The sequence below is a fragment of the Protopterus annectens genome, chromosome 15.part0 (genome assembly GCF_019279795.1).
Source record: "Protopterus annectens isolate FY-2018-M chromosome 15.part0, PAN1.0, whole genome shotgun sequence".
Classification (NCBI taxonomy): Eukaryota; Metazoa; Chordata; order Ceratodontiformes; family Protopteridae; genus Protopterus; species Protopterus annectens.
This window is the reverse complement of record NC_056749.1, coordinates 686272156-686289655: the sequence shown is the minus strand read 5'-3', so window position 1 is coordinate 686289655 and position 17500 is coordinate 686272156.

Here is a 17500-nt window from a genome sequence, read left to right as displayed (position 1 = left end):
CCAATCAAACAATTCTAACACATATACACTAACAACAGATCTGTTAGATTCTAGAATCTAAGGTACATCTGTTTAGAGATAAACCTCACAACAAAGAGCAGTGCTTTTATAATGTGGTCTATGGTCTTTATTCAATGCGTGTCATATACATTTATGTTGAGGTATCGATATAACATTAAAAGTGACACTATCAATCAGTACTTTGTGCAACTAATGTTGCAAGCTGGCATACTATGAGTAAAGTATATGTTGTAAATATATACTTTTTCCACAGCAGCACAAAGACACATCGGATAAATATCCTGCTCCACCACGCAAACAGCAAGAAGAACATAAAATGAGGCAGAATAAAATGATGGCCAATGATTCTAAAACTAAAAACCATCTTTAATGGAATCCAAGTTGATATATAAAATGTAAGCGCTTTCACAGTTACATAGACTGCTTCTTTAAAACTGTAGCCATCATTTTATGCTGCCTCATTTTATGTTCTTCTTGTAAATATATAGTATTATTAACAAGCAATGATACAGTTCAAATTTATATGCAAATACGATTAGCAATACAACATGGTTAATAGTTAACATCACAACATGATTTAATCAGAATGGAATTTGAATATTTGCATAACAACTTTACACAGTGACAAGCACAACTAGAACATGTAGTAGCTACAAATTATGTATATGACTCATACACATAATAACATTTCCTTAACAAATATATCACTGTCACTGATTGATTATATTATGCTTGCACATATGAAAAACTGTATTTTTGATCATAAACATACCATGCGACACCTCAGCAACAGTAAAATTAGGAATTGCTTGTGGCACACTAATATCAGAGAAATGTATGTAGAGTAATGTTATACAAAGCATCAAGGTACAGTTACACATTGTTGCAAGAACACTGGAAATCAAGCTCATACCTCTCAACTGTACAGATTTTTGCAGAATGTCCAGATTTTTGCCTCATATTTTCAGTCCATTATTCATAAAATTGTGGCCTTCTGGCAAATTACTTGCAAATTGTTTAAGGCTAAAGTTAGAAAATAAAGACAGACATTTGAGTTTCAGACTTCATACCCAGCAAAAAATTCATGCTATTGTAAAACCTGTTATTCTATCAACTTTCTAAGTTTGTAAGAGCAATATTCAAAAAGAGTCCCCATTTTTGGGCCTTTGTCTCTCTTTTATATACGGCTATGTCTAGATTTCTTGCTCTAAGAGGTTGAGAGGTATGATCAAGCTTTATATGCCAGTAAAGGTCTACCAACAGCATAAAGACCACAAGTCAGTAAGCACCCATTCAGTAATAGAATAAGCAAGCTATGCACACCATACAGTTCACCAAGAACCACTATCATACCTCCAAGTTTCAAACTGCATACTAGCATGAAGGAGGAAAGTAATTACACATACCTCACTCCTTCCACTGCACCTCAAGTCTGTGCATGTGTTCTGTGCCCAGAAATCCTCAGCAGCTGTGAATATAAAAAATATGAAGTATCACATCAACAGAAGGATTGTATTATTTTACTACATAATTACTGCCATGTAAAACAAAACAGCAATGAAGAATGTAGTTATTATTATGTTAGCAAGCACTGCCATATAATATATCATATTTTGCATATTTAATTACTGATGTTTCAAACTTTAGCAAGCAGTGCCATACAATATATCATACTTTGCATATTTAATTGCTGCTTTTTCAAACTTTCCTCTGTCAACACATGAGAATACCTGATCACAAGATAGAGGAAGCTCAATTCAAACCTACAACTTTCACCTGTGTTCACACTGACTGCAGTCTAGAAGCATACCAGCCTTGATATTTCATCTTTAAGGGGATTTGCATGAAGTGATGGAAGTGAAACACAGGTCTATATTAGATAACCGAAATGATAAAAGACCAAACGTTATTTTATCGACACATAAAACATGAAAGTTACAAAACAGTGATTTTTTTCCCAGGGAAAAATCTCTGAGCCGTTCTCGGGACTTTGCCATTTCCTCCACTGTGGTGTGATCTCGAAGTTGGTATATTTAAGTGGGGGGGGGGTGTAGGGGGCACAGCCTGGGGAAAAAAAATCACTGTTCTGTAACTTCAGTGTTTAGTGAGTTTGTGTTTTATGTGTTGATAAAAGAGCATGCTCTTTTATTGTTTTGTTTATCTAATATAGAACCATCAAACACCTTACATCTGTGAATATGTAGTTAACGCATTACATACATTGACAAATGTGCCAGTTTAATGTGAAATTGTATAAGTTTACATACATACTTAACCATAAGAAATGCTAACCATTCCAACTTACTCCATTTAAATTTGATTTTATGTGCAAAGTTGTAATCATCCAAAGGCACTAGAACACTGACCTGGGGCAACATACAGTAGCTGATTATTTTTTTCTTTTGCTGCCTGATCCATCTCTTTTTATAGGTTCATAGGTTAATAAGCTAATTACCCTTGGGAGCCATTTTAAGCCTAGCCAATTATCCCTTGTGAGACTCAAACCCTGCACCTTGTGTTTATAAGGCAAACACCTTAACCATTAGGCCACCCTCCAAACTTGTTTCAGTATCCCCCATATTTCTTTTACTACTTTATTCAGTATATTTTCTCTCTGCTCCTGTCATTGTAACTTATGCTCCTCCTCCTTTCTCTGGTATCCTAATCGGAGTTTACAAATTCCACAAAGCCAAATGGTGCCATTTTTAAATAGAATGTAGCAAGGCTTCAGCTTCTCTCAGCGTCCCTAAAGTAGTGTACTTGCCACATAAGTTTAATTTGTTTTAAGTCTGAATTTTAGTAAAAAGTGACCTCAGTATCCAATTTTGAGTTTTTGTATTACTGCAATCCCTGTCTTTAGCATCTACTTAAGTCTTATGCTCTAAGTTTGTAACAGTTGACTGGATTATGATGCATTATATCAGTTAAACGAGTATTACCTAAAGTTTGTTAAGGTTCATTATATCCTATAAGTGAAGCCTACAGCTCTTGAGTGTTTGTTTGCTTATTCTACACTATAATGAGGAGATCACTTATATCTTAAAAATATATGTAACTTGCTAGATAGTTCAAGTTGTAGCCATTTTCCTCTATTATTTTATTTTATTGCTTTTCAAGCATTGCATTACACGTACTTGCAATCTGTCTTTAAGTAGCAATATTTGTCATGGTAAAATACCTAGATAACTGCATATTTTCTCTTCTGTGCCTGGCTTTAAGTTGCAGGTTAACCTGCTTCTGTATTTACTGTTTAATTATTTCTCTTGTAAGTCTGCATTTATGCTCCAGGTTAATCTGTAGTAAGATTGCATAATGTTTACGCTATCTATCTGATGTCATATTCTTGCCTATTCTGCTAAGCATAATATGGTATGAATTAGACTGTAGGCATTCAATATATGCATTTTAATTGATTTTTTAGCTTTTTTAACATAGGTACTGTTTAAATTACATTACCATATGAATTAGTTGATTTATCATTTTATCTGCTTAAGTAAATCATTGCAATTTCCTTATATACAATTGTCTGCTGCTTTTTGAGTTCATTCCCTGTTCTACTTTCTATTTCTCTCCCTTAAACAATGTATTCTCTTTTCTTTCTTTTACAGTCCCTATCTAACTACACCACAGTATTTCCCATTGAAGTGGTTGCCTGGATTATTTCCTTAGACAAGGCCTCCAGTTTCAGGGACCATTTAAATAGATAACTGCCCAGTGTATGTCCTATCAAAAATTTGTCAGTTTCTGTACACACAATATGTTTTTCTGTTTCAGATAGGTGGTGGGCACACTACTTGGACCTTTTTATTTAGACCCCCCTTGCCGTAGTCTATCCTTCTCTCTCTTGCAGTGGTTACATTAAAAGATATCAGTCCATAGAAAAAGCTAACCATTCCAACTTACTCCATTCAAATTTGATTTTATGTGCAAAGTTGTAAACATCTAAAGGCACCAGGGCAGCGACTTGGGGTAACGTATAATAACTGATTGTTTTTTTTTCTTTTGCTGCCTGATCCAACTTGTGTTTTTAAATTACTAATGTTTGTCTAAGGCCCTACATATTAAGTTAGCAGTTCTGTGATTAAATATTCATATTGATTGTATTATTAAATACTTCAACTGCACAGGTGCTTCTCTTCCAGCTTTCTAACTTCGGATTATCTACTCCAACACAGAACTGGTACAAATGCTACCTATCCAACAGAGATCATGTTGCAAAATGACAACAATCCATATCCCCTTATATCCACAACCCAATCCATGTTCCCCAAGGCTCCATATTAGGATCTCTACTGTTTAATATTTTTATCAACAACCTTCATTCATCATTTGATCAAAGGTCCCTTGTACAATACACAGATGACTCCACTTTTATCTTCTCTGCTGAAAATTCAACACAGCTACAACACATCACTCAGTGTGCATTTTCTGCCAGAGAGACATGACTCTGTAACAACCACATGTCCCTAAACCCCAATAAAACCAAGTTCATAATATTCACGCCAAAGAAAAATACTCCCATCAACAAATTTAAATTCAACATACTCTCCCTGAACCACACAAATATTGAATTAGTTACCCACACCAAACTAAAACTTATGATTTGACCTACACATACAAAATAATACAAGTACGACTCATAAAAAACTTGGTCTTCTTTGCAAACATAAAGATTTCCTTTCTCTCCATACAGAACAAGTACTCACTTTGCTTCCATCTATCAACGTTTTTCTCTTGTCTACAGTGCCACATTGCTAATCAACCTCCAATCCTCACTCAAAATAAATTAGAAGTATGCCATAACAAAATAGCTAAATTCACAACAAACATCCGCCTTTACATCCACCACTGAACACCCCCTAAAACCACTGAATGGGCTTGATTTCCCCCACTACCTCACCTATCTCCAACTAACTACCACACACACAAAATACTTACACAATCTGAGGAGTGTCCTGCCCTAAATTCATTATTTGCCCTCTATAATCCCAATAGGTCTCTAAGATCAGAAAATCAACACCTCCTCCAAATTCATAAACCCAAACTACCTGCTGGTCAACTACTATACTCTTGGACAATAGTTAAAACCTGGAACAGCCTTCCTCTAGCCATTCACAACATCCAAAGCACTGTAGTCTTCAAAACAGCTCTGCATAATCACCTCCACTCTATCTGGATCTGTAATTGTACTAAGCCTCCTCCTTCTATAACCTAATTCTTCAGCACCCTCCTATTATTACCATAATCTCCTACCTCAACTAACATTCTACTCTCTGTTCATTTGAAGTACACTACCTTGCTATACGTTCTCTCTTTCTTTACTCTTACTATTAGCATCTTTCTCCCCAGTCCTCTATCTCTAATTCTTTCCTACTCCTACCCTTACACCCTTACTGTAATTCTATCAGTTTCTTTCCTCTTGCCTTCTATCTTTCCCATTTTCCGCTTATCCACTATAACTCCTATAACTTGGCTGCTATTAGTATCTTAATGCATTTGAAGCTTAGAAATGCTGCTATAATATGTTTGCTAAGCATTTGATACCGTGTTTAACTATACTACCATGTTAACCGTATTTGAATTAATTTATACTGCCTATCCTGTTAGCTTTATATATTCTAAATGTGGTACTTTATAATAAGTTTACCCTTTGTGTTTTATATATTCTAAATGTGTTTCTTGTAGAGCTTTTCACCCCGGGCCTCCACTGAAAATGGGCTCTGCTTTGCCCAGTGGACTAGCCTGGTAAACAAATGCCAAAAAATAAATAAATGTGGACAAAGATCTACAAATGTACACATTTATTATATGCTGAACTGCTGTATTACTTCATAATCAATAAAACGTGTGGACATGTGTATACATATGTATATGTGTGTATATATGTATATGAATCTACTTTGGAAGCTTGCACTTTCAAAACTTCGAACTTCATATGGTTGAGACCATAACATCGAAGTTTTGAAAGTTTGAAACTTCAATAAAAAAATACAAACAAAAGAAATGTTTTTTTTACATCTACTCAGGGGGTAAGCCACACTGCACCCCCCCACACCCCATGCTAATTAAATATACCAACTCTGAGATCACACTACATGAAAAGAACAGTAAATTTCTCATTCCATGCTGTGCATTGCTCTCCATTTAAACCAGCTAATGTTTCAAAACTTCGATTTTATGGTCTCCACCATATGAAGTTCAAAGTTTGGAAACTCTGAGCTTCCAAATTAGACCTATATACATATATATACATATATATATATATATATATATATATATATATATATATGTATATATATATATATATATATATATATATATATATATATATATATATATATATATGCAACAAACACTGCAGAACTAACAGAAGAAATAAACTTATTAATAAAAAAAACCTTCTAATTCTAGGAGGAAAAAAACACAGAGACGAACCGGTATTTAGCGTTTTCATTCTTTAATATTTTAAGAACTTCATCAGAAATAAGCATTCTAGTTCATAGGTTCATAGGTAGGTACTAGGCTATCGGCCCAAGGGCCTAAGTAAGCCTAGCCAAGAAGGTTCCCTGGCTTACGCCACCCAGGAAAGTTATTTTCCTGTGCCCCTGTCGAACAGAGCCACCAAAGTGATCCCCGGGGTGTATTTCCTATTTCCCATCCACTTATCAAGATTTTTCTTGAAGAGTGCAAATGAGGAACTCTGCTTGACATAGATGGGTAGCTTGTTCCAGAGTATGGGAAGTCTCTAGGACAGGAATCTATCACTCCAGCATATCCTGTTTATTGTGGTGACAAGGTTTAGGTCCCTAGAGCGTGTAGCTCAAAGGGATTGGGATTTCTTTAGGTGCAGCATGTCCAACAGCTCTGGGTTTGACATAACTTTATATGTTAGGCAGAGATCACCTCAGAGTAGGTGATATGCTATGGAGTAAAGCTGGAGTTTTTGAGACGGTCAGTGTAGGGCATCTGTTTGAAGCCAGTAATCCTCTTTGTGAGGTACTTCTGTGGCCTTTCCAGCTGCTGCAGATGTCTTGTGAAGTACATTCCAAAAGGGGCCTTGTACTCTATAATGGGTCTAATGAGTGTCGAGTAGAGTGGAACAATGACCTCTTTTTTCCTAGATGAGAACCCTTTTCTGATGAGGTGTGCACGTAGAATGATTTCCTGACTACTGTGGCAATGTGATTATCAAAGGAGAGACTACTGTCCACCTGTGTCCTCAGGTCTCTTATCACATATTCGGCATTAAGTAGACTGCTGCCTATGTGGTAGTTCATGGGTAGAGAGTTTTTACCAAAGGGGATGACAATGCACTTCTTGGCATTGAGCTTGAGGCCATGGCTTTGACACCAGGCATCTGTCTCAGTGAGGCCCTTCCGTAAGATGTCCACATTATTTGGGGACTCATCTATGCCTTCTAGTTTGCAGTCATCTGCGAACTTCATTAGCCAAAGACATTCTGTGTTAACCTGTACTTCAGAGAAGTAGATACCAAACAGGAGAGGTTCCAGGACTGAACCCTGTGGTACTCCACTTGTCACTGGTATGAAGTCAGATTTGGAGACTGCAACTTTTACAGTGTGGGTTCTGTCAGTGAGCCAATTGGCAACCCATCTTGTGATGTAGAGATTTATACCTAGTTTAGTGAGTTTATCTATAATTCCAGAATGGGGGATGGTGTTGAAAGCCTTAGCGAGGTCAAGATAGGCTGTGTGAACCACCTTACCCTTGTCTACAGCTTTGGTGACTCCCTCAAAGAAGTCGATCAGGTTCAGGAGGCATGATCTGCCTTTCACAAACCTGAAAAGGGTGGGGTCCAGAGTTTGGAGGTTACCAATGTCTTTGTTTATGAGTTTTATGATGATATGTTCCATGGTCTTACAGACCAGGCTAATCAGGCTAATAGGGCAATAGTTCCCGGGATCAGTGGTGGCTCCCCCTTTGTGGAGTGGGATAACTGTTACTGTGCACCATTCAGTAGGCACAAAGCCTGATGTGAGACTATGATTGAACATAGTGCTTAGGTGGGGAGCCAGTCCATTCTAAAGCCCATGTAAAACACAGCCTAGGATGTTGTCCGGTCCCATGGATGCTGTATGTTTGGCTTTAGAAAGTGCAGCTTTTACCTGCGTAGTTGTAATTACAGGGACTCTGCATTCTTCCTGTATAGATATGGGCCCTTTAGGGGGTGAAAGGGGGGTAAAGTTAGCACTGAACCTATCTGCCAGGATGTTGGCAATATCAGTTGGTTCTGTAATTTTCATGCTGTTGTGCTGTAACTCAGAGCAGATTGGGTGTTGCCATTGAGATTCTTGACATAGCTATAGAATGCTTTGTGGTTGTCCCTAGAATCTGTGGCAATTTTGTTTTTGTAATTAGCTTTAAAGGATCTTATAAGGGATCTCAGCTTCTTACTGAGGCTGACCAGGGAACTCCTCCACTCATGGGATTTTACCCTCTTTTGCAACAGTTTCTTCCTTCTGTTGTAGGGTTTGTTTATGACATGGGACCATCAGATTGGCTTCCTTTTTTTGGACGATAGTATCTTGGTTCTGTTTGGGATAACATGATCCATGCACTCGTGTAAGTGCTTATAGAGTGCATCTGTGTAGGATTCAGCAGTCGGAACTGTATTGTCCATCTCCATGGGTGTCATGAAGTTCAACACTTCTGTCTTAAGAAGCATGAAGTTGGCTTTGGAGAAATTTTTTATTGTGATTTCCTTAATGGGGGTTGGGGGTAAGATGAGGATATCTAGGGTGATTATCTTATGGTCAAATCTGACCAACAGGGAGTTGACTTCAGGTGTGGAACACCGGCCACTCATATTGGTAATGACTAAGTCTAGGATATTGTCACCCCTGGTGGGGGTGTGGATAACTTGATCCAGGGCATTGGAATTTATGAATTCCAGAAAGTGCTGAGTACATGAGTAGTTTTTCCAGTTAATGGTGGGGTAGTTGAAATCAGCCATTATTAGGGTGTTTGGTTGAACCCTAATATTTTCCAGTATATCATGAAAAGAGGAGTGGGAATCCTGGGGCATGGTGGCAGATCTGTTACAGTGGTGAATTTATCATTTGAACCTTGCCTGTAGTAGAAATAAGCATTCTAGGTAGCAGAAGTAAGTATGACTTTATTGACTGGCATCAGGCATGTGTTCCAGAGATACACAATTACGGACACCTATTGGATACTTGCACTGAGCAGCATACCATAATGCTGATCTACTACAGAATGCATTGAGATTTGAGAACTTATGTGGGGGTTCACTGAGGTGATTCTACAACATTGTATGCTAATGAAGTTCATTAATTTTGTATGGTACAAATGATATTTAATACCTGCTTGCACTGAGCTGCTTTACTATTAGGTATAGCTACCTCACTGATATAAAGGTAAACTGTAATGGGGTAACTTGCTATTATTTACCTTCTAGAGTAGAGCGCAATGTTGAGCTTGCTAATATTGCCCGTTGTATATACTTCAACTGCTATATTTTGCTTTGTTAAAGCATATGAAAATAATTATGCCATTTACATGGGGTTAACCTACCAGAACATTAATGAACTAGATACATGACTTTGATTGTCAAGGGTACTGTATAATTATGCAGCTGTAAGAGTAGGAGGAATATAAATGCCCTGGTGAACTCCCGATACTGAGGGAATTTTCCAATACCTGCCAAGTTAGGTTCTTGACAGTGTATATTTGCAGATAATGTCATTATACTGATTTGTCCACAATGCTTATGTACAGAGTATGATTTGCAGATAACCAGCAATGCACACTTTCAACATTATTTTGTTTGTATGACTCTCGATGGTGTGTGAGATACATCTGTATGGGTTCTACTAAACGACATACCTCTCTGGACTATATGAAAAGAGACATGACTGAGCTCACTGAATATGTGTCTCAGGCAGGTATGTCCCTAGTCTTAAGCAGCATCCTACCATCACCCAGAATGATGCCTCAATACAAACAGAAAATTCTTGACTTTAACAATTGGCTTAGTTACTGGTGTCATTCCAAGGGGATCCAGTATGTGACAGCCTAGGAGGACATGATTGACAGACCAGGATGCTTTCCCAGAGATGGCCTTCATCTGTCTCCCCTGGGATTCAGGCTTCTGGCAAAGGCTCTTGCCTCCCCCATAGTGCCTTTTTTAGGCAAAGTCATGAGGACAAAATTATCAATGTGAAAAATTCTTCTAAATGAAATTTAAAGGTAATGCTGCTAAACGCTAGGAGTCTTAACATGAAACTGTACTCATTGCAAGCATTTGTCACCCTAGAAGATGCCAGCATATGTGTAGTCATTGAGACATAATTCAAAGCTGTGGAAAGCACCCCAGCCTTACCAGATTACTCATCCTATCATACTTTTAGACCCCAGATGGAGGGCTACAAAGCCAAAGGAGGTAGAGTTTCAATATTTATGAAAGACGTACACACCTCCAGGTTGGTCAAACAGTATGACACATAGGAAACACTCCAGGTGCAGTTAACTGATGACAAAACACCTGTTCAAATCATAGCTAGCTCGGGCCCCCAACCATGACTCACAATGCCCACTCCACTTATCTGGACTTTCTTGAATCCATCAAGATTCAACCCTCTACCCTGATCCTGGGTGACTTTAACTGCCCAACCATAGAGTGGAAGACCTATTCTAGCTCAAACATGAACTCCCAGAGACTCCTCGACTTTGTCAATGTCAATGCACTGAATCAGCTGGTCAACACCCTTGTGAGAGGTGAAAATATCCTGGACCTGGTACTAATCAACATGAGTTGCCCCAGTAGCATCCCTACAGTGTTATCCTCCTTGGCAATATCTGACCATAAAGTGAACACTTTCGAAGTCACCATCTCCCCTGACCCCCTGCCCTCCCGTTGCCAAGGTCAAACATATAATCTTTTCCAAAGCTGACTACAACCTCCTGAGAGCAGGTATAAGCAGCTTCACAGCCATCATCCCTTCAGTTGGAACTAGCACTAATGTCGAAGCCTACACCAAAGAACTATATGAGCACCTACATAGCTGCATGGACTCAGCAATACATGACAGAACCAAATTATCTTCCTCAAGGAAGAGTAAACCTGTCTTGTGGACAGCAGCAATAAACAAACTGTATAATGAAAGAAAAAAATTGCTGACCAGGACCAAGAAGGAGTAGGTGCCAAGTTGGGAGCAATCTCTCCTTTGTCTGAACAGGCAAATAAGGTCACTGGTGAAATCCTCTAAGGCTAACTTCGAGTCCAAATTGGTCACATCCACTAAGGACAATAACAAGACCTTCTTCACATACGTCTGGAATCTCAAAGGTAACACCTGAATCTACAATGAACTGGTGGTAAAGAACACCACATACACAAATGCTATAGCCGGGTCTATATTACATCATCGAATGCTTAAAAAAGTGAATGATGATTAATCGACCCCATGTAAGTGAAAGCTTACAATGTTGAAACCTCAGAACAGCAATTTTTTTCCAAGGGAAAAAAATTGCTGTTACAAAAAAAAAAATCGTTAAAACACTACATAAAGTGAGGGGCTGTGCCCTCCACACACCCCCACATAAATATAAAAACTCTGAGATCGCACTACAGTGCCAAAAACGGCAAAGTAACAGAAGTGGCCAAGAAAATTCTTTCCAAGGAATTCACTTAAAAGCTGCTGCGCTATTTTGCCTTTTCATTCTTTTATGTTCGATCAAGATGCATTCAACAGAATGTGTCTTTGATCATGTAATAGGAACCCCTATAGCCAACCTGCTGGCAGACACATTCAGTGAAAACTTCACCCCCCCACCCCTCCCATCAGTAAACTAGGAAATCCCCAGCATCCACTCCCCTCATCACTAGGAAGAAGGTCTTTAATGCCTCTCAAAGGCAAAAAATACAGCATCCATGGTACCCGACAACATCCCTGACTGTGTCCTACATGAACTCAGGCAAGAGCTCTTAGCACTCCCCTAGTGATGTGAACATCCTCCAAGGCGGCTTTATCCAAACTAATGACTGGTACCAGAAGCATGGTCTCAAACTAAATGCCAAGAAATGAATCATTATTCCATTTGGGGAACATGACATCCTACTGATTATCACATTAATAACAGCATACTAAGCTAAGCATGCAATCAGTTGTGAGAGACTTGGGTACCCAGGCTGATAGCAACCTGACTTTTGACCACCACATTGCCTCCATTGTATGGAAGGCTTTCTATGTGGCCCTCCTCATAAGTAAGGGTATTTCATTCAGGAACAAGGAGACCATAACATCCCTGTACTCCTCCCTTATCAGACCCATTATTGAGTACAATGCCCCCTTCAGCATGCACCTTGCCAAGCACATGTAGCAGCTGGAGACACCACAGTGGTTCTTGACCAGAAAAATCCAGGGTCTCAAACAACTATCCTATACAGATAGGCTAAAAGCCCTGTCCCTCTTCTCAGTCTAATACAGACTGTTCAGAGTTGATCTGTGTCTGGTGTACAAGGCTGTCTTAGACTCAGCCTTGATAGAGTTGCTGTATATCTGTAAGTCAAACTTCACTCAGGCAACCCATACACAAGGCCTTAACCTGGTCTGTGGCATTAATTGAACTTGCTGGTGGGATAGATGTGTGTCCCAAGAACTCCCCCATCTGTGGAATAGACTCCCTCTCCATGTCAAGCTGAGTACCTCACTAGACCTCTTTAAGAGGAACCTGGATGACTGGATGGGAAACTGTAAATAAACCCCAGGGTTCCCACCTGTGTCCCTGCTGGACAGAGGAAACAGGTGCCGACTTTGTGGGAACATGGGCAAAATCCTTGGCTAGGATTATAAGGTCCACTGGGCCAATAGCCTAATAACATCCTATGAACCTATGAACTTATGAACACACATATGTGTAAAAACTACGGCCCAAACTGCAGAATCCTATATAAACGCATTCTACGGACATCTTCAGGAATGCATGGATCATGCTATCCCAAACAAAACCAAGACCCAATCATCCAAAGTCAGATGTCCAGTCTGGTGGACCCCTGCCATAAATAAACTGTACAACAGGAAGAAGAAGCTACTACATGATAGAGCAAAATCCCTAATAGGGAAGGCATCTCCGATCAGTACTAGCAAAAAATTACGACCCCTCATAAAATCCTCCAAGGCCAGCTTCGAGAGAAAAATTGCACAGGACACCAAAGACAATCATAAGGCTTTTTTCAGTTATGTTAGAAACCTGGGATGCAACTCCCAGACTTGTTCTGAGTTGATTCTAAACAACAAAAAATACACTGAACCCACAGACATCACCAATATCCTGGCAGACAGGTTCAGTGCAAACTTCTCCACCCCCCCAAAAGAGCAAGTATCTATCCCAGCAGAGGGCTGCCTCCCAAACATCTCTGATGCTCAGGTGAAGGCTGCCCTCTCCAAAGCAAAAAACACTGCTTCCATGGGACCAGATGGCATCCCAGGTTGTGCCCTACATGAACTCCAAGAGGAACTAATCCCTCAAATAAAACAGCTATACAATCTCAGCCTCACTACAGGATATGTGCCCACAGAATGGCATACAGCAACAGTGGTCCCACTCACAAAGGTGGAGCCTCTACGGACCCTGGAAACTATTGCCCCATAAGCCTGACTAGCTTAGTCTGCAAGGCTATGGAGAGGATCATAATGGAGCTCATAAACAAAGACATTGGGGACCTACAGACACTAGATCCTACCCAGTTCGGCTTTGTCAAGGCAGATCCTGCCTTTTGAACCTGGTTGACTTCTTTGAAACAGTCACCAAAGCCATAGATGAAGGGAAGGTAGTCCACACAGCCTATCTGGACCTTGCAAAGGCATTTGACACAATACCCCACTCGGGCATCATAGATAAGCTATCCAGCTTAAATATAAACCGCTATGTCACAAGATGGGTCGCAAACTGGCTCAAAGACAGAACCCACAGAGTGAGAGTTGCTGGAGCCATTTCAGACTCGAAACCGGTCACAAGTGGCATCCCACAGGGTTCTGTCCTGGGACCACTCTTGTTCGGTATATACTTTTCCAAGGTACAGGCAAACGTGGGAGGACTATGGCTCACCAAGTTCGCGACTGCAAACTGGGTGCCATAATCAACTCTCCAGCTGACACAAACATCCTTCAAAAGGTCTCACAGAGACAGATAACTGGTGCCAGCGCCATGGTTTAAATGCTAAATGCCAAAAATGTATAGTCATACCCTTTGGCAAAAACAATGTGCCCACAAATTACCACATAGGCGGAAACCCATTAAGTACAGAGAAAGTTATTAGGGACCTGGGGACCCAAGTTGATAGCAATCTCTCCTTTGAAAACCACATTGCCAAAGTGGTTAGAAAGACCTTCTACATAGCCCACCTCATCACGAAGGGTTTCACATCTAGATCAAGAGGTAATCGTACCTTTATTCATCCCTCATCAGGCCCATTATAGAATACAATGCCCTTTTGGGATGTACCTTACCCGACACCTGCAGCAATTAGAAAGACCCCAAAAGTATCTCACCAAGAGGATCAAGGGTCTCAAACAGATGCCATATGCTGCTCGGTTAAAAAAACTTCAGCTCTACTCAGTTGCATACCGCCTACTTCGAGGCGATCTATGCCTGACATACAAAGCTATGTCAAATCCAGAATTAATGGACATGCTCCACCTCAGTAAATCTAAATCCCTTAGAGCCACACGCTCAAGGGACTTGAACCTGAGCACAGAAATAAATAGAACTTGCTGGAGGGACAGGTTCATAACCCAGAGGCTCCCTTCGCTCTGGAATAGAATTCCAGTTCATGTGAGGCAGAGCACCTCACTGAATCTCTTCAAGAAGAATCTCGATAGGTGGATGGGGGATCGTAGGTTTGTCCCAGGGATTACTCCCGTGTCACTATTAGACAGAGGCACAGTAAACTAAACCTTAAAAAGGGCACAGTATACTCAAATCAAGTGGTGGCATAAGCCATACAGAATCGGGCTAGGCTTATAATTGCCTCAGGGCAGATAGCCTAGTATGAACCTATGAACCTATGAACCTATAAATAAGTTATATGGCAGTACTGTTCTAATACATTTGTAATGACTACATGCATTGTTGTGGCATAACTCACATGGTTATTTTGTGCTATGCCAATTCACCTAGGTATATGACTGTGCCTATAAACAATATAGCAGAGCTGCTGTGTTAGTGCAGTGGTTGCATGACTTGTAGTTCTTTGTATGCCCTTAGATCTGGGTTCAAATCTTACCACTGCATACTTAGTTATATTTGGTAAAATGGTACTTGCTTTCACACAGTTGACATTAAAATTCATGACCTATGTTAACCACTTGATGTATGATGTAAATGTCCCAGATCCTTCTCTGTCAATAATGTTATTACATGATGTAATCATTTTGAATAAAATTTTAAGGTACATGTCTGTTAGTATCTCAACATAGACATTACAACTATGTACATATATGCATGTCATTTGCACACAATTCTAACTTCAAATTAATTTTCTCTACAGATGAATGGTAGACATCATAAGGATATTTTTTTCTACTAAGGAAAATAACATTATAATACAGGCACTGTGACAACATGGTTGCAATTTGCTTGGATAGACAGGGGATATTCCATGGAAGAATTAGGTTTGGGGAGACCACCAATATGGTGAACATTATGGGTGGCCACAACCAGTCCAAGGAATCCTGTCAATGCCATTTATCTGACCTGATCCTTTGTGAAGCCAACAGACTCTACCACTATGAGAGGTACAGAAATACCACTAGTGACGGCCCATCATTACTTCCCCTGCATGATATCACCATATTCCTTGCCTCACATCAGTGCAGCTGGCAAGATTGGAGAATATCCAGGGAGGAAATGAGGCTGGTGTGCTAGGACACAAAGGTATGTCCACCGCTCACATACAACATAGCCTAATGTGTCAGTCACAGACAATCATTCAAGCATGATAAGTTTTTTTACTTATCACAGCATTTCATCAACATCATGCACAGGAAGAGTTCCCTTACTTGGGACACAAAGTAAGCATACTATGTTATTTTGTTTATACAATGCATAGTTCATAATGTCATCTTCACGTGTAATAACTTGTCTTTAATTGTCTCTAGGGATTCAACATTGTCCAGTCATCAGCATTCATCAGGTAGATTTATATATACACATATTGTCTCTTCTAACATTAATTTGCTGACACATTACATATGTTCCACTATAACTTACAGATGTGACATTATGCAGAGAAGTTGGAATCACATCCACCAAGTTGACACCTGGTACATTATTTACTATATATGATGTTCTGTAATATATTTTATCACACTTATTTTCTTTTTAATGATGTTGTATTACATTGTACAGGAGTGTCTGTGGTATGTCTGTCACACACATCAGGTATGTGTCTCTATAGGAATGTGAGGAGAGCAATATCCATTGTTCAGATCTGCATGCTATCAGACTTGCTTGTGTGGTTAACTAATGCTTATGTTCCATTATAGCATACAGGTTCCAGGAGACATCACAGAAGTATTGCCTCCTCTGATGAGGACACACTTGGTAAGGCTGTGTAGATATGTTTTATTTTGTTAAATGTATCACTGTGATAATATCGTTTATAATGATGTTGTGTTGCATTGGACAGGATCATCATATGCAGTATGTCTGTCACAGATATCAGGTATGTGTTTCTGCAAGGATGTGAGGAAAACAATATCTGTTGCTAGAATCTGCATGACTGTGTGGTTAACTAATGTTTATGTTCAATTATGACATATAGGTTTTAGGAGACATTGCAGACATATTACCTCTTCAGATGATAGCACATCTGGTAAGGTTGATAGATGTGTTGTACATTGCCATGCCTAACATTGCAACATGATCTTTTAAAATTATGTTTTGCACTGCACAGCTGCTGTGATATCAACAACCAGTGGTCACTGTTCTGGTATGTATGTCTCTAGGCAGTTATTCTTTTTTTAGCATTTGTCAGCATCTGTCTACTTTTGACAGTGATGTTAACATACCCATTTGCTTTGTTTCTCTTTACATCACAGGGTCTACTTAACACCACACTGTCCTTGCATCAGCCTTCAAGTATAGACAAGGTAAGGCTGTCTACACCTTATATATTTGCAAGGTGTTACACAGATATGTGACTGTTATGAGTAAGTTGTTAATTCTGCATTTTCTAGGCCATGTATGTTCTGTGCAGGCAGAGTTGCCACCCAGTATTGTGTCTGTATCATATACATTGTGTAATATATCTTTCCAAAATATACCTGACATCATTCTATTTTACTAATAATGCACTAGTGTTTTCATGTCTCTTTACATCACACTGAGATTCCCACCCTAACCATCGATGGTGGAGTCTGAGGAGCACATGTCACGTATGCATTCCTGCATCTTTTTTTGTTGTACTCAAATTCATAATTGGTGGCTATGTGAC